An 18,941-nucleotide genomic window follows, 5' to 3' on the forward strand; every position below is an offset into this window, starting at 1 on the left:
GAATTGAACCCAGAACCTTCTTGATGCAAGGCAGCAGTGCTAGCCACTGCTCCACTGAGCAGCCATGGATGGATCCCTCTTATAAAATAAGACAAAAGCACTCTGCCTTTAAATCACCATGGTAACAGAGAAGCGCATCTCTCGCCGAGAGCTTGGAAATCCGACTTTACGTGTAGTCCCTGAAGGCATCGTGAGCGTCGGTCCCCCACCCCTGAAGCCAACGGAACCACATCCATCAGAGCCGCTGCTCCCACGGAGGTCCTCAGCCACTGAGCGCTCCTCCTCCGAAGCAGCGGAGCCTCCCGTCCATCACAACCGGGGAGGCGATGCGACGTCCGGGAGGAGAGAGGGAAGAGGAGAGCCAGCGGCCCGGCAGCAGCGCGCACCTGACGGCAGCATCGGAGTAGTTTCATCACAGAGAGGTGAGGCTTTCTGCTGCGGGGGGAGCAGGCAGGTGTTTAGGCTCCTGCTCGGTGAGGAGGTCCGGTCGTGTCCAGCAGCGGTGACTGGCAGCCGGGATGAGTCATAGCCTGGGAGCGCAGGGCCGCGCTGCTGGAGCAGAAAAGTCTGCAGCCTCCAGAGCTTCACTATCAGCTGCTGCACATGCAAAGCACTGTTAGATGGAAGAGCTTCTACTGGCTGCACAGCCTGCATGAGCTGGAGATAAACACAACATGCATGACAGCCATTAATGCTTCTAACTGCTTCTAACTGTTAGCTCTAAAAAACCAACAGCTCTGAAACTTCTGGATTTTCTGGAAATTAAGATGATTAAAGTCACAAACAGTCCAAATACAGACGCTCTGAAGGGCGGCGAGAAGGAGAAGATAAGCCTGAAGTTTGCTTTTAAAAGCCCAGAATCTAACAGGAAGTGAGGAAAGTTAAGTGGAAGGAAAAAGTCAGTTTATGGAAACAAAGTTTTGCTCCTTTTTCCAGCATTCATTGAGGCTGTTTCCTGCTGAAACGTATTGCATTCACCAAAGAAAAAAAATCAGGCAGCTTATATCATAATTACACGATCAGTATCTCATAATTATGAAATCTTTTCTCATAATTACGAGATACTGATCTGTTAATTAGCAGAAAAGATCTCAATATGATCTTATCTTGTAATACGAGAAAATATCTAATAATTAGGAGATAAGATCTAATTATTATTAGATTATTAATTATGAGATATTTTCTCGTACTTTTTCCGTAGGTCCCCATGGCTCAGCATGTTTTATATTCAAATCATTTAGCCTTCAGCAGAACGCTATCTGACCTCATTTGAATCTGTTGGAGAGCTGAACCTGCAGGACTCTGATACAGCAAACTCATTCTCTGGTGTCTTAAATAGAGACGAACTTTGTTTTAATCCCATCAAGAGCTGTTATAAAGCTCAAAAAGTTGCAAAAAGGAACATTGATGGGAAATAGAGTGGAAGGAAGACGTGTTTATAGAGAAGCAGCTGCCTAAGGCTACGTTCACACTGCAGGCCTTAAAGGTACACTATGCAACCGGTGTTGATTTTCCAGCGAGGCTCCCCCCAGAGGGCGAAAGTAAAAGTGCACTGTCGTAAATATGCTCAGCTGTTCTCCTGGTTTCTCCGTCAAGCCAGGCGCGGTTGTTTTGAGCTTAGCAGACTGGCGAACGCAACCAATCACCATGTCTACTGCGGTAAGTGACTATTTTGTTCCAGTTTTCGAGTTTGAAAATCTAGCATGTTTCCGACATGGGCTTTCGCTGTTTTCTCGCTGGTCCCGCCATGAAAACTGCACAAATATTGGCACTGCACTAGCAACGAGCGTGCCTTTCACTGGGGGCGTGTAGCAGTTCTCGCCGTAAAGCAAGACCGACTGTCGCGATGCACGAGACTTCTGATCCTGTGGCTCACATTAATTAACTGAAAAATGTTGCATAGTGTGCCTTTAATGCTCAGTTCCGATTCTTTGCATTCACATTTCCAAATATGTGCGACCTGTGTGTGATCTCCTGCGTGAACTGCATTCAGACAGCTGCATCGACGTCGCAGCTAGCCAGCGTGCTCCGTGTTTATGGAAGTAAACATGGATATTAGCGCTGGAGCTCATCTAGCGATCTTTACCAACCTTAAACCTTGACCTTTGTTGGGTATTAATGGCGTTCAGGTCGGATGAATGCGACCTGGCCGTTCAGATGCAGGTCGCATTTGAGAAGATCGGGTTCGAATCGGATTCACAGACCCAAGCGGCCTGGATCGCATTGGAAAAAATCGGATCTTAGTTGTTTAGACTGTCATTAAAAGCTGATTTATACTCAGAAACCAGGTGGTCTGCGTGTGTCGCAGTAAACGCAGATATGCCCCGCCCCTGTCCGCAGACACTGTGCTGCACCTCTCCACAATTGTAGGTGATCGCAGACAGGAGGCCTCTGATTGGTCAAATCTAGCCCGCTCTACTCTATCCGTATTTCCTGTTTGGTTCCTTAGCGGCTTGTTTTGTTTGTCTGACCGCCATTTTGGAAAACGACTGGTGAAGATGGAGCAGCTAGCAGAGCGAGGTGCGCGAGAACGCTGGGACCCTTTTTCCACCTGGATCCCCGCTCTTTTTGGCCCTCATGTCCCTCCGTTGTCGGACAGACTTTTCCCCACTTCCTCACCACCTCGGCCGTATCTAGACCCACAGCTAGTTCCTGATTGGCCCTCTGGCGTCGTGGCGTGGAATAACATAGCGCAGACAGCAAAGCTGTAACATTACGAGAATAAAGTTCTCATTCAACAACCCGTTTCAGAAAGAAAGCTTGGAGCTCCGCCCAGCAGATGACGGCCGACCAGCTCCACCAATCAGCAACCAGAGTCCACTTTGACATCCTGCCCAGTTTGATGCTGCTGCTAAAAGATTTCCTGATTGGTCAAGCCGATGCTAAAGTAGAACTTCCCATGATGCTCCACATTCCTCATTTTAGGGAAGAAAGGGATTCTGGGAAGAGTTGTTATAAAATATAACCTTATTTTTGGAATATTAGGACTTTATTCTCGTAATTTTGGAGGATAACCAGGCCTTAAGTCGGCCCTGTTTGTTTTTGTTTCAGGCTTAAATAGACGGTTATTTGCAGGCTTGAGCAGATTGGACCAATCAGGAGTTGTTGGACATCTATAGCCGAGCCAATCACTGTACGATTTTTTCAATCGTTGCTCGCAGCTACAGCTGAAACTGTACGATGAAACCGCAGGGTTTACATCACAACTTCCGATGTTTGTTCTCACGCTGTGCGACCCGACGCTCTTATGCGATCTACCTGTTCACATTCTACGTCTATAAACCAGGTGGGACTCAGCTCCGCAGTGAGATGGCGCTACTGGGACTCGTCTATCTGGAAGCCAAACCAGTAGCAGAGGAACATGAAGCTCACTAGCGTGAAACGAGCTGCCTTGGATATTTGGGCAATTTATGCTGAAAGCCCTAAAAAGAAAAGGAGACGACGTATTTGGACAAAGACATGGCTGAGCTAACGTGGCTACTACGGTCTGACAGTTTGACAGAAAGAACTCCATTTCACTCATTGCCCCCCCGCCATGCTGCTGGGTTTTACTCTGAGAGGAAGAAGAAGAAGAATCCTTGTTTTCCTACTGAGCGATTTGATCACGACCACCTTAAGATGGCCGACTGAATTTCAAACGATTCCTGATGGGGGGGTGGTCGTTAGAGGCTGATCGCTCCTCGTTACCCCCAGTACAGCTACACCACGCACCATCAGGCTGGATGTCGGCCTGATCCGAAAATTATCCCCGAAAATCGCACCGAAAATGGCACTAAATTCGTACAGCGTACGTCCGGCTTGAACCTGGACGACTCAAAAACAGACGACATGTGTTTGCTGGACTTGAACACAATTACGGATCATCTGATTATCTGATTTCAAGGTTATTAAATTATTTTTTCCAGTTTAGTTTCCAGACATCTATGGGTTGGAAGCTTTTTATTTACTGATTCTGATTAGTTTGTTTGTCTTTAGCACGAATCGTTCTGTCGTGTTTAACTTCTCCAAAGACGTTGGAGCTCCACTCTTGTTCCTTCTTCACCTCCGCTGACATAATGTTCCCTCCATACGTTCCACCGGGATGATAATTAGTCCGTTGTTTACCCGTCAAACACTCCGGATGTTTGTTTATTGGTAAATAACTCTGTAAACAAAGATGACAGGAGCTGAGGTAATTAGCGGATACGTCTTTTATTGCCATGGGAGGCTGGTTGTCAAGCGCCGAGCTGCTGAAGGTGTTGCTTTACCACAACAGAGAGAAAAGGAAGCTTCTTTCCTGCTGGGTTTATGGATCAGGATATAATGATTAGTTCAATTAAACCCAAAGTGTCCTTCATCACACACAGAATTACTCGCTGTTATTATTCATTAACCAAAATGAAGCAGAGAACATGTAAGTGCGTCTAAATTTAAAGGCTGATTCTTTTTTACTTGACTGCAAAAAAATCTAATACAAGCAAACACTTAAAATAATTGGATTTTTCCTTTGATTGGAGCGGGAAAGTAAGACTGTTTGTCAACGGAATGAGATGATTTACATAAAAAAACAACAAAACTATTTTATTTTAACTGCATAATAACTAATTATCAGATTTTATAGGGAGAAACCCTCATTCCACTGTCAGATCAACTTATTTACCTGCAGTTACGCTGATCTTAAAGGTACGAGAAAGGATTTTTTTATTTTGAGAATAAAGTCATAACATTACATATCTATTCTTGAAATGAATATATATATATATATATATATATATATATATATATTAGGGGTGTGCAAAATAATCGTCATGATGATGCATCGTGATTCTAATTTTCGTGACCTGCATCGATTCTTGACGCCAAGTATCGATTATTAATTTTAAAAAATGAATAAATAAAATTGCATGAATGGTTGGCGAACATCAGCCAAAAACAGGTGTAATACAACTTCCAGTCCAGTAGATGTCGCTGCGGATGTGTTGACGCACGCTGCTTTGTGTCACAAGCATTTTCGGCTGCGGGATACTGAGACGAGTCATTCAAAAACAAAACACGGAGGTGATTGAGAAACTTGGTCCGGCTCCATCACATTTCAAATCCGATGTTTGGAAGCATTTTGGTTTTAAAAACAAAGGTAAAAATGAAATTGATATATTATTACAGTAATATTTGTTTCCATGGCAACACCTCCAAAAGTCATTTCAAAAATACAGCTATGTATGAATGCAGTTGCTTTCAGTTATTTATCAATTGAAGACACAATCCAGGTCACACCCAGCCAGGCAGCCACTGGTAAGGGCTGTATTTTTTCTAACAGTGTTCAGTGAAAATATTGCGATGCATCGCAATAATTCAAGTATCATGATGCATCGTGATAGAATCACATCGTGACTTCTTTGGCAATACCCATCCCTAATATATATATATATATATATATATATATATATATATATATATATATGTAGTAGGGATGCACGATATAATCGGCCCCCTATCGGTATCGGCCTTAAAACTGAATATCGGACATCGGCCACCCCACCGATATTTAACCCGATATTTGATCAGCTTCTGAGTTTCTAAAGTCTAAAAAAATCAAATACTTCTTCTTCCTCAAAAACTTCTTTTTTACAGACTTAAAAACTTCTAAAGACGAGGGAAAAAATATTGATCCATTAAAATATCCCAATATCTTCATATGCTGATATATTGCCATTTAAAAACACCATATCAATCTCTTTTACTAATGAAATATTGCTATATGTCATCGTTATGCTACGAAATCCCCCGAAAATTCACCAAATGTTGCCATATTTTTATATGTTGATATATTGACGCGGTATCGATCTATTTTACTAACAAAATCTCACAAGAATTTGCAAAATATCACGAGAGTTTGTAACAGAACGATGAAATTTCACCAGATTTTGAAAGTAAAATAGATCGATACCGCGTTTTTAAAAATCTATTTGATATCAGCATATGAAAATATATTTGAGTATATTATTTTTCAAAGTGTCAGAAATGGATAACAAAACTGCTATTTTCAATGACTACTTATTTTTGTCCAGCTTTAACATCGGTATCAATATCGGTTATCGGCTACATGAGTTTTAAAATATCGGCATATCGGATATCGGCCAAAATCCCAATATCCTGCATCCCTAATCTTTATTCTTGAAATATATATCTCTGACTGCTCAACAGTTGAGAAAAAAACCCTCTAAGTCATGTCCCAGACTCTGCATCACACTGATAACACCAAACCTAAATACTGCAGATTTGCACCGTATTTATTGATGCTCTGAACTTCCAGATCAAAGCGTTTTTGCATCATGTTTTTTCTCCCACACATTTGATCACTGCTGAACTTTATGGAAATGTTGCTGGAAGCTGTACTAAACGAAAATTTGGTTTTGTAAACATACAAAATGACAATAAGAAGATTCACAGAGATCATATAAATCTGGGTTTTTATATGATCTCCCTCTGCTCCTAAATCCACTCCACAGTTTATGACCAATTTTTAAAAATGTTAAATCAAACTTCACCTGTTTTTTGGAGCCTGAATCTTTGTCCTGATTCAGTCTGACTGAAGCAATAATCGGGGAGTTTTCGTGTCCAGGCTTGCGGACCTTTTACTGTTTCATAAGGCTTATCAGCCGTTACCATGGTGACGTTTTGAAAACCAGAGCCTCAGCTTGAGGTTTATCCAGAAAGACACGCAGGATTCCCGTTAGGTGTTTGGCTGTGATGATTGTGGGTGACCTTTTGGCTGGAGGACGGCCTCCCTAACCAGCGTGCCCTTTCCTTCTGACTCTCTGCTGCTGTCTGACTCCGGCTCCTCTCAGACTCCTGCAGGGTATTGACCACAAACAGCAGGATTCGACACCCAGAAGATCATTAAAGCACGGATAAGACTTCCACTGGATGGAGGGGGCTTCACGCTCCTCAGAGGCTTTCTGAGGCGACACTCTGGCAGGAAGGCGAGCTTTGGTCAAAGAGAAACTAGTTGGCGGAGAAAATGTGCTTCGCTGGATCCAGAAACCCACATTGATTCCTGAACAAATTCACGTCTCGTTTTACAGCAGAACATTTAAATTTTGGTCGCCATGACTCCAACAAGTCCCAGAAATCTAGAACAGCAGGGATGATCTGTAGAATGTAAACTAATATTTTATTTCTTTCTAAAGAAAAACATCTTATTTAACATCTTATTTAATGCAGAAACCCATCAACAGTCACACAACCTTAGAGCATAGATGCATAAAAAACTGTTGCATTTTTTTCCCCCATTCCATCTATAAACTAAAGTATAATTTATTGGAATCTGTTAAAAAATATATTTTTTCACAAACATAAATGTTTAAAGGCCGTCATGTTTTTCTGCTCTGTAAGGACCTTTCATTGCACTTCCTGCACACACTAAAACTTTCACTCAGATTTTGCTTCTTTGCAGCAGGAAGGTTCTGGGTTCAATTCCCAGCCTAAAGTCTTGCTTCATGGACTCATGTTGTCTGCATGCATGCATAGGTTTTCTCAGGGTACTCCTAATTGGTTCATTGGTCTCCTTGATGGACCGGCGGCCTGTCCAGAGCTCTCCCCCGGTGACTCACCCCTTTGCTTGCACCCAGAGACAGATCAGTAACCGCCTCTGCAGTGAAACTCTAGTTTCAGTTTTATTCTCCTGTTTGCGTTTTGGATGCAGGATGAAGATGTTGTGACACATTGAGGTTAACTAATGTGTGTTGCTCAGCTCAGCTGGTCAGTCTTTATAACTTCCAGCTGGGTTGACATAGAAGGAGAAAAAGGACTGAGAATACTTTAGCAACAAAGCAATTATGCTTCAGCCCTGAACCTGAAAAGGCTTTAATTTATTTCCAACAGAGCCTTTTAGTGCGAGTATGTGGCAATGAAGGCAGTTTGGGAACACTAAGCACATGAAATGGTTTTTATCAGAGCGGATAATCCCGGCTCTGCTTCTGGAGATGGCTCTGAAAGCACTGAGATCAATAATGGCGGCTTTGGTTCTGGACAAGGAATCAGTCTGTGCTGCTTGTAGTCCTGCTCGTAAACAGCAGGATTACGTCTCTTCATGACGGACAGCTTCTCTCTGTTTCCTGATGTTTTAATGACGAAGCAGAAGTTTATTTATGTATTCTGCTCTCAGAGGCATCTGGAAGGTTTGCAGATTATCCCCAGCATCTTCCATGTGACACCCAAACAGCAAATAGATAAATCAGATATTCCTGTTTACATTGTTAGTCATCTGGGTCATAGCAACCGCAAAACTGGCCCTAAACTGGAGGCAACTGGACTTTCTCTCAGTTTTTAAAGCTGTTTATGAGTTGGGGGTGGCTAACGACAGCCCGTCTGCAGCGGCCGGGGCTAACGTTAGCCCGTCTGCAGCGGCCAGGGCCAACGTTAAGCCTGTCTGCAGCGGTCGGGGCCAACGTTAGCCTGTCTGCAGCGGCCGGGGCTAACGTCAGCCCATCTGCAGCGGCCGGGGCCAACGTTAGCCCGTCTGCAGCGGCCAGGGCCAACGTTAAGCCTGTCTGCAGCGGCCGGGGCCAACGTTAGCCTGTCTGCAGCGGCCGGGGCCAACGTTAGCCTGTCTGCAGCGGCCGGGGCCAACGTTAAGGCTGTCTGCAGCGGCCGGGGCCAACGTTAAGCCCGTCTGCAGCGGCTGGGGCCAACGTTAAGCCCGTCTGCAGCGGCCGGGGCCAACGTTAGCCCGTCTGCAGCGGCCGGGGCTAACGTTAGCCCGTCTGCAGCGGGCGGCGCTAACGTTAAGCCTGTCTGCAGCGGCCGGGGCCAACGTTAGCCTGTCTGCAGCGGCCGGGGCCAACGTTAGCCCGTCTGCAGCGGGCGGCGCTAACGTTAAGCCCGTCTGCAGCGGCCGGGGCCAACGTTAGCCTGTCTGCAGCGGCCGGGGCTAACGTTAGCCTGTCTGCAGCGGGCGGCGCTAACGTTAAGCCTGTCTGCAGCGGCCGGGGCCAACGTTAAGCCTGTCTGCAGCGGCCGGGGCCAACGTTAGCCCGTCTGCAGCGGGCGGCGCTAACGTTAAGCCTGTCTGCAGCGGCCGGGGCCAACGTTAGCCCGTCTGCAGCGGGCGGCGCTAACGTTAGCCAGACAGCTTATTTCAGGCAGCTAATATAAATGATTCCTCCTTCATAACTCTGAGAAATAAGGAACAAATGCTACCATATGCTAGCAATGCTACAGAATTTGTTGTTTGATGAAGAAAGGAATAAACACAGGTAAAGATTTGCAGGTGAATTAATTTCTTCCCATGTTTTGGACGAGGAACAGATTATTTCAGGCAGCTGAAATCTCCATTCTCTCCTCTCCTCCCATATCTTAGGAAATAAAGAGCAGCTGTTTCCATATTCTCAAATTGTTGTGTGATTGCATGTCATATAGTAAAAATTTCCTAAATCCAGTCATCTGTCATATTTTACATTAGAACTGGATTTACCAGAAAGTCTGCAGTCTCATCTTTGCAGGAAGTCTTAATATTTGTGTCCTGCTGTCAGCCAGTTTCCATCCTCTTATATCAGTAATGAAAATGATAAATTCACTCTACGAGCTGGAAAACTGGGTTTGACTGACTTTTATTTCTGTCAGGCTTAAGTGACAGAAGTTGGAAAAAGAAAGATGCTCTTGGTGTTTAAAACATCATAAAAAAGACCTCTTCTATTTATTTTACAATCTTGTTAACAATAGCTGCCGATTAAACCGGATAATACAACAGTGACATGATTATATGAGTTGTTTTTAACGAGAAATGGATCAGAAAATGGTCAGCCTGTCACACAGGACCGGGATAAACAACATCTCAAAATCAGTCAAAGGTTCCTGGAACATCAGGGTGTTAAGCAGCAGCTGCTGGCTATGGTGGTTCAGCTGTCTGCTTTTTGAAAAACCTTCTGATATCCATTGGTCTGTGACTCCATCCTGGAGAAAAATATCAGCTGTGCTGCTGCCATCAACACCTTTGTTTCTAGATGTTGGAGCTTGGCCTGTTTTCCAGTGTAGTCCTGTTTCTCCGCTCACACTGAGCCTGGTTCTGCTGGAGGTTTCTTCCTGTTCAAAGGGAGTTTTTCCTCTCCACTGTCGCTACAAGCATGCTTAGTGTGAGGGATTGCTGAAGAGTCAATGAGTCGATGCAATCAGCTGGTTTTTCTTAGAAAGAAAACTTTGAATCAATCTGACTGGATGATCTGGTTGAACTGGAAAGTGACCTGAGATGACATGATGTGAATTGGAGCTATAGAAATAAACTAAATAGAATTGAATATCTGCCGCTGGCCTATTGCAGCGGAGGCGCTCGACTCCTAAAAGCTGGCAGCGACAAGATGGAAAGACTTCTTCTGCACTGGAATGCTACAGGCTGCTTTCCTGCGCTGCTGCCACTCTGTGGTGAATTCCAGTACTGCACATTTTGCTCAGATCAGCTCAGAAGCGAGATCCAGGCTGTAGCTCAAGAAGTCGCCCCCTAGATCCGCCACTGGACTATGGCCTGGATGAGACTTCCTCAGCATGCAGCAAGGCAAAGGTTGACTGATTCCTTTATGCAGAGCCTGAACACAGGTTTAAGTTCAGGGTTGATCTCTGAATCCACTGAGAAGTTTGTGGTGTGTGAACATTTGGCTGAAGCAGGGAGAGGAAAGCAGGAGCTGCAATGATAAGAGGAAGCTATAGAGATATACTCACCTGATTTATTCTCCACTCTTCCACAAAGGTCAAGCTTACAATAACTCTCTGTCACCATGAAATAGTGTTCGGTTTGTAGTGAAATAGAGAAAAACAATGTTCACATGCAGTGATGGATTTGCTCTGTGCAATAAATGGAAGCAGTGGAAACAAACTGCAGCTCATCAATAATTGAATGCAACAGGCAGCAGTGGCTGTTAGGGGCTCTGTGGTCTGACCCTGGGGAGCTGCGCTGGGAATGCAGCCCCCAAACAAAAGAACCAAGGCTGCTGGGCATCAGTCCCCCGCTGCATGTTTGGATTCCTGGAAACCGATGTTTGAGCTGCTGGTGTGATCAACCACATGACCTACTGGAAACAGACAGAAAGGGGTTTAAGTTTTTAGGTCATGGATGTGGAAATGTAGTCTCCAAGATTATTGGGTCAAACTAAGGAAACAAACTACCTATGAACTAGGGCTGCAACTAACGATTATTTTAAAAATCGATGAATCGGCCGATTATTTTTTCGATTAATCGATGAATCGGACAAAAAAAAAAATTTATATTAACTTCTTTATTCCAAAATAAACATTTTAGACAGAACAAACAAGCACACAAGTACAGGTTGCTCATTAACTGTACTGGTGCAATATGAAAAATAAATGTTTGTGTAAAAACTACGCAAACTTACATGAGAAATGTAGCTGTACATCCACAAAATATAGGCTACTTTGTTTCATAAAGCGCAAAAAAAGACATTTTTGTTTTTAAAAGCCCCTAAGGGGTTCAAACAATAGGCCCCCCCATTTCAACAAATGAGTTTTTTTAGACTAGAAGAGTTCTGCCTTTTAAGACAGGAAAGTATAGCAGTTAAAGTTGCTACTTGAGAAAATCCTGAACCATAGAGATAAAAATAGCCCTGTGATTCTAATTATAAATTGTATTTGGAATAAAAATGAGAGAACTAGGGGTGCTAAAAAACACATCCTCCAAAGACAGATATTTACATGGGAATGTGGCAGATAATTAATTGACATATTACTGATATTGCTGGATTTTATTCTGCTTTACTTCCATAAATTGCAGGATCTTCTTTTCTTTATCTTTGCCAGAAGATTTAAACTTTAAAAGTCTTGCCCTCATAATTTGCAAGTTAATTTATTTATAAAGAAAATATAAACGCTGCTTAAGCTAATTCAAATGAAATTAAAAGTAAAATAAGTAGCCAACCTTATCACTGTCTGTAACCTACTAACACGGTAAGGAAAGCATCAGATGAGCTACCTGAGAAACTAACGTTACGTTTCCCCTCTTTAAAATGAAACAAACATGGTTACTCATCCTGCTGATCAGCTCTCTTCACTGCCATTGAAGGCTCCAACGTGTTTTCTTTTCAGGTGCTGCGTCATAACAGCGGTGCTTCCGTGCCATGTTCATTTGTTTTTACAAAAGTTGCATGTTACGACTTTTTTCACTTTACAAAGCGCCGGCTATTTTAATTATTGTGATCAATTTGCGCCGTCAATCCCGGCGCATGCGCGCTTCATTTGCAGTCTGGACGCTGAGGGTAAACTCCTCACTAAAATCCTGCGGCTCTGACTCTGACTGCCGCGCTGAGAGGGATTCCTGTGGGAGAGGGAGAAAGGGGTTGGGATGGGGGAGGCGCCCCACGGCAGGCAAAAGCCGCCAGTGACACCGTAAAAAGTCGCCAGATTTGTCGCCAGTCGCTTTTTTGAAAAATAGTCGCTGGAGGGGTCTGAAAAGTCGCTGAGTTGGCAACACTGCAACTGCGGCGCTGACTCGCTCCGTCATATTTTTTTTTCTTCCCCCGGATGACGGCGGCGGCGGATGACGCATTAATCGCGCGACACAACTAATCGATGATTAAATTCGTTGCCAACGCTTTTAAAAGTCGATTTTTATCGATTTTATCGATTCGTTGTTGCAGCCCTAATATGAACCTATGATTACCTGTTGATTAGATTAAGATCTCATCACCTATCACATATTTAGTAGAATTGTTGAAAGCTGAATTCGATTGCTGCCGCCAGGCGCCGCAATGATCCAAGTTAGACAGTTGCTTTTTGTATCTATGCTTCTTTTTCTATGTCTGCTTCTGTCTCCTTGAACCCCAGTGGGCCTCAGCAGATGGCCGCTCACACTGAGCCTGGTTCTGCTGGAGGTTTCTTCCTGTTCAAAGGGAGTTTTTCCTCTCCACTGTCGCTACAAGCATGCTTAGTGTGAAGAATACATTTTTATATTTTTTATTTATTGAATCAATATAAATATGTTCGACATTTATTTAAAAGTAAATTTATTTATTTCAGTTTAACCCTCCTCACATTATAAGAGCAAATAAAAAAATGGTTTCCTCTAGAAGCAGACCTGAACTTCACTGCAGCAGTAAACTAGATCCAGACCCAACCTGATTTAAAACATTTATAAATTACTGCTTGTTGTCCGAAAACAGTGTCTAACTTAACTTGCTCCTCTTCTCCTGTTAATACGGTAAAGCCCTGGGGAGCGTCCGGCTCCAGGCTGCACGTGATCCAAATGAGCCAATGAGCTGTCAGTCTGGGTTGCTGCTGCTGCTACTTTTAGACACAGCAGGCAAACCTGTGGCAAGCCGGGCGATGGGAAAGAAGGAGAAGACCATGAGAAAAAGAGAGCAGAGAAAGTGTGGACTGCTGGAAGAACTGCGGTGAACTGGTGAAAGAAAAGTGAAATGGCGTGCTCAAAGATGACCCTGCAAATTTAGAGGATGTTTGGCTCAACCTGCTGCTGTGAAGCAGGATTCTCCACCATGAACAGAATCAACAATAAATCTGGATCCAGGCTCAAAATGAGCTCCTTGATATGTGCTTGAGAATGGCTTAGTCTCCGGTTAAACCCAGGTTTAAATCCTTGCAGGGCAGCCTAAAGCCCACTGCCAACATTAAGACAGAAAAAAGAAAGAAAAGAACAAACCATCAGTTCAGGGGTTTGAGAAAATATGTGGAAATTATCTATAAACCAAACTGAACGATTGTTGTTCTCTACTTCAAAATGGAAAAATTTTCGATTTTTTTTTTTTTTATTTAAAAATTCAAAAAAAGATGCATAAAAACCTGCATTTTATTTCAGTGTTAAAATTAGTTTAAAGTAACAGATTATGATTAAAAACGTCTCTGGAACTTTACTGGTTGATGATTTTCTTTATGTGGACCTGCTGATTTTTAATTGGTTACTCCTTGTCTGAATAAAGAGATATGACCGGCAGGGGCGGAGCTAGATGGGGGGCCGGGGGTGGCCATGGCCACCCTTAGACAATCCTTGGCCACCTCTGTTGCCACCCCTACCATTTATTTCCCTCTAATACAGACAGTGGCAGCAGGAATACTCTCAAGTGGAATATTCAAAACATTTTAATTTTTCATATATTAACAATTACTTGACAACAAAAACACTGCGGTTAATTATTGCGCATAAATATAGTAACATTAAAGATAAGTACAGAATTCAAGCAGAAATAGATTTTGTGTTTTATGGAGTAAAGAGAAAATTACGTGCATCTGCAAGTTATCTAGGAGCCTTCAGTGAAATCATAGATGATTAACTATTTTAATAAAAACGTATTAAATAATCAATTTAAGTAGATATTAGTGCTTGTGAACGTCAATTTTATGCAGAATGATTACTGATAAAAGTAGGTAAATAATGACAATGGAAAAGATCGCCCAAGATTTGCCCCAAAATCGAACCACTATACTTTTTATCTAGAAAGCACAGATGTTTGAATATATTCGCCTATTTTTTTTAGCAAAGGCCGTGGGAAAGCATAGTTTGTCTTTATTTAGAAAATATGGATGTTTTGCTCGTTAATTTTCCCGTTGGATCATTGTAGATTGACCATGACATTTTGGTGCCTATCTACTTTTGGCCTGGGGTGCAGCTAGATGGGGGGGCAGGGGTGGCCCTTAGCCAATCATTGGCCACCCCTGTGGCCACCCCCACCATTTTTTCCCCCTCTAATACAGACCGCGACAGTAGTAATACTCTCAAGGGGAATGTTCAAACTTATTAAACATTTAAATTTTTCATTTATTAGCAACTAAAACACTGTGGTTAATTATACACATAAAAATAGTAACATTAAAGTTGATATATACAGAATTCATGCTCTCTTCAGAACTAAATTGTGTGTTATATGGGGTAAAGAGAAACTGAGTCTCCAGTGAAATCATAGATAAGTAACTACTTTAATAATAACTCAATGTAGATATTAGTCCACGTAAATATTAATTTCATGTAGAACAATTTTAAGTAGGTAAGTAATGACAATGGAAAAGATATTCACGGGTATCCCTTGGATACCTTGGAGTTAATATGGATGTTGTGTTCGTTCCATATTAACAAATGGCAGCATGAGGAGATGGACACCATGTGGAGGAAGGGTGGAGAGACTAGTTGCCTGGTGACGGAGGCAGGAGGAGATGGAAGCTGAAGAAAGGAAAACGAGGAGGAGGAGGAGGAGAGGTGAAGAGTTGTCCTCTAATAGCAAAGAGATCTGATCATTTTCACATATTTGGTTTTTCCCTCGCAGTCATCTTAGCATTTTAGCTTTAGGCTAAGGCGTCCAATGCTACATAATGAAACATTTGTGGCTTTAAAAAAGGCTTTAAAGTCGCAGGGAAATTATAAATCATTCTGGTTTAAACATGAATATAAATGTATTTATCAATTTAGAAAATTTCTATTTAAAAATGCCTTAAAATCTGTGTTTTTTCCGTTATCTTCTGCAGGCCAGTTAGTTCTACGTCAGCCTGAACACCTAAATTCGGCCAATCATATATCAACGGTCATCTGTCAATCAAATGTTTTCGGTCATAGCATCTTGATTCATGTGTCGCAGCTAATATACGCAACGGTTGAAACCAGAATCCTTTCCTTTCCCATTGAGTTGCGTCCCAGTGTTCACGGGGATGGACGTCTGTGTCTTCGGCAGGCGTAGAGCTAACAGAACTGGCAGCGTTGCGAGGCAAGGGCTCAAACATGTACGGCTGGAAGCCTTCTACACCAAACCAAGCTTCTGCCGCCCTGGCGTCCTCTTCCACAACATCTTCGTCCCCGCTTTCCTCCTCTAAATAAAAAATGGATGACGGAGGAGACTCATCCACGACCTCCGACACTAAACTCTCCTCCTCTTGCATGCTTCCGCTGTCCATAGCGTTCCTTGACAGCGTCGTTTCTAAGTCACCAATTTAGTGCTACTTGGTCCCAATGGAATTTCCCATTGGGAACCTGCTAGCACTAAGTTGCTAACTGGTTAGCAAGATGCTAACAAACTGGCCACAACCAAACTTGCTTACAAACCTTCCACCACAATCCCGCCCAGTGACATCAACCGCTGCTCCTGCTCTACTACCGCTATCATATCAGATTATTATTTTATGAATTATCGTTGCTATAGCTGCTATAACTAATAACTTTAAAGCAGGCATCTTCAAAGTTTTCCAGGCCAAGGACCCCAAACTGATGGCGATGGAGCAGGGACCCCCTGATTCTATTTATAGTATCAAATAGTGTTCTATCAAACTGCTCCTATAGTCACTCTATTACAGATGGAGTAATGTAACTAAAGTAATCCCTCCCTGTGATTATTAAAGTATTTCTGATTCCTGGTTGATGGGACAGGTGTTGTGAATGAAACGGTGTCCAGCTTGAAAGAGCTCCTGTGTGTCGCTGAATGTGAGCATTGATGACTGAAAGACATCTTCTGCCTCCATTTATCTGTTTACTACAGTCTGTTGGGTTCATGTTAATGTGGATTTAAAGACATTTCAATTAGTGGGAAAAATTGCAGGAGGGAATATAATAAAGTCTAACGACCTCCATGCAGTACCTCTGTGGACCCCTAGGGGTCACTGACCCCCTGTTGAAGACCTCCACTTTTTTTCATCCCAAACTTTTCCTCGTTTCAGATAACCACATTTTCAGCTCCATCTTCATCTCCTGCTGCGTATCGATGCTCCTCTGTGACCTCAGAGGATTTGGTCATAAACTTTGGTCATAAACTGGGAGCTCAGGCTGAAGCGGCGCTTCAGCCTGAGCTCCCCTTAAACACCAGAGCTAACTAAGCTAACAGCTGTTAGCTGGTCAGACGTGTTTCTGGTTCTCTGGAGGAGGATTGAAGGTTTACCAGGAACTGCAAGATTCTAGACCTGCTGGTCCAAACTGGTCTGATACCAGAACCAGAACTCATTAACAGACAGTACTGCCCGATGCCTGCAGGGGGCACTAAACCTGGAAGATACAGCATCTCTAGAGGCTGAAGGTTATCCTGTGTAACTGTTATAAATACTTGTTATTTTCAAAAGTAACATTTTTTTTTTCCAGTAATCTGATACTTTTTGTTCAATGGAATGAAGGATATTTTAGGACGGTATTAAAGTACTCAGATAAAGAATAGAAATTACACTAAATTAATTCATCACTAAACCTGCAGATGAGGCCAAAGATACGGAAGAGGATTAGGGCCACTGAAAAAAAAAAGTTAACTGATTTTTAAATTTTATTTCAGTTTAACATGGGAAAAAAGTCAGAATTCTGACTTTAATCTCAAAATTCTGACTTTAGTCTCAATAAAAATAAAAAAAGTCTGAATTCTGACTTTTTTCCCCACTATACTGAAAAAAAAAAAAATCTGTTAACTTTTTTTTTTTTCCAGTGGCCCTAATCCTCTTCCGTACGGAGACGACTTTCTCATTAAATGTTTGTTGTCGAGATGGAAAACCTTAATATTATTTCTCTAATAACTTAAAGCAGGTGAACTTCGTTGCAATAATCTTAACTTTAATTTATTTAACTGCTGACTTCTCCTTGAAATGATGTGTAACATAAAAAACCACTTTACTGTAGTGAAAGCAGGGATTAAACAAAACATTCAGTGTTATTATTAATTGTAGAATTAGATCATTTAATTAAATCTTTAATATGTTTTAATCAACATGTTTGATGTGTTTACGGAGAATTTCCCCACCTTCACCTTTACTTTATCCTCCATTACTCCTCTGAAACGTGTCGCTGTGTCTGCCTGTAAAGCGTGGGGGGGGGGGGGGGGGGGGGGGTTATATGCACCAGTTGTCCTGAAAAAGGGAAATACGGTCTGTAAGCAGAGCATGCACTAAGCTGCATCACTGCAGGGGACTCTGCTAACTTTTATTATCTTTGCTCTTTGCTGCACATTTAATCATATGAAACCATGAAAACAAACAATAAATAAATGTTAAATCTTAATAACAATTATAACCCAACAGCAGCTTAATCTACGACCTAATAAAGAGTACGGTTTATTGTTATCTAACTGAGCTGCACTCTGCAGAGGGCTGGAACTCATTAGATTGATTACTAACTGCATTCTTCTGCTATTTATTATGATTTCTAGAACCTGAATCTGCTATTTTCTCTCCATAGAATTAGGAAAATTTTCTTTTTTCTATTATGTTTTGTCCAAAAGTCTTAATTAAAATAGGATATGGATAAAAAAAAATCATTATTTCTTTAAATTGTTTGATAAAGAACTGACCAATGACATTACGTCCCAGAAACGAGCTTTTATTTCAGCTAACCATCATTTAAAGGGCAACAAACCCTAAACCGTTAAACCTGATTGGAAATGTGGTGTGATGTCAAACTAAATGTTTCTCACACAGTGAGCAAGTGTAGCAGTAATGAGCTTAGATTTAATAAAGTGTAAATGCCACATTGGCTGCTCCTGGGCATGAAATACGGCAGCCATCTTGGAGAGGTCATCCTAGCAACGTAGCTAAACCGAAACAGCTGAGATGCCTCAGGACTGGGCTGCATATTTAGGTCCAGATCAAAGGATCGATGACATCAGCGCTCAGATCAGGGATAAATGATCAGAACTAAAATAAAGATTGTGATTAGAACATTACTGGAATTATGTCCAACATCTAATATTAGCTACATTAAAGTTCCCAGGATTTTCAGCTGAAAATTCCTAAAAACACCGAAAAAGGCCTAACCCTAACCCAAATTCAAACTTTCATAGCTCTGGAGACATATGGAGTAAATAATAAAGTCCTGGGCTCCATGTAAAGAATAAACCTGTATATTCTGATTTACTGTAAGTGCTCTTCTTCATAAAACAGCTCTGAATATAAAAAACAATTCTCGCCTGGATTTTCTGTATGAAAATCATTAGGAAAGAACTAATTGACACAATAGAAACAGCCTTCCATATCTGATTGGAATATCAGATGACACG

The 18,941-nt window shown here is 42.2% G+C and overlaps 1 protein-coding gene across 1 annotated transcript in view; it reads left to right on the forward strand.

Annotated features, from left to right (window-relative positions):
• Nucleotides 1–187: 187 nt before the first annotated feature.
• Nucleotides 188–18,941, forward strand: part of rab27b (RAB27B, member RAS oncogene family) — a 59,735-nt gene continuing 40,981 nt past the window's right edge. Inside the window, exon 1 of the mRNA XM_038287151.1 lies at nucleotides 188–422. The gene's annotated coding sequence lies outside the window, so the exon portion shown is untranslated. The remainder of the gene's footprint in view (nucleotides 423–18,941) is intronic.

This window comes from Cyprinodon tularosa, unplaced genomic scaffold (assembly GCF_016077235.1).
Source record: "Cyprinodon tularosa strain WSP-4 unplaced genomic scaffold, ASM1607723v1 ctg236, whole genome shotgun sequence".
Lineage (NCBI taxonomy): Eukaryota > Metazoa > Chordata > Actinopteri > Cyprinodontiformes > Cyprinodontidae > Cyprinodon > Cyprinodon tularosa.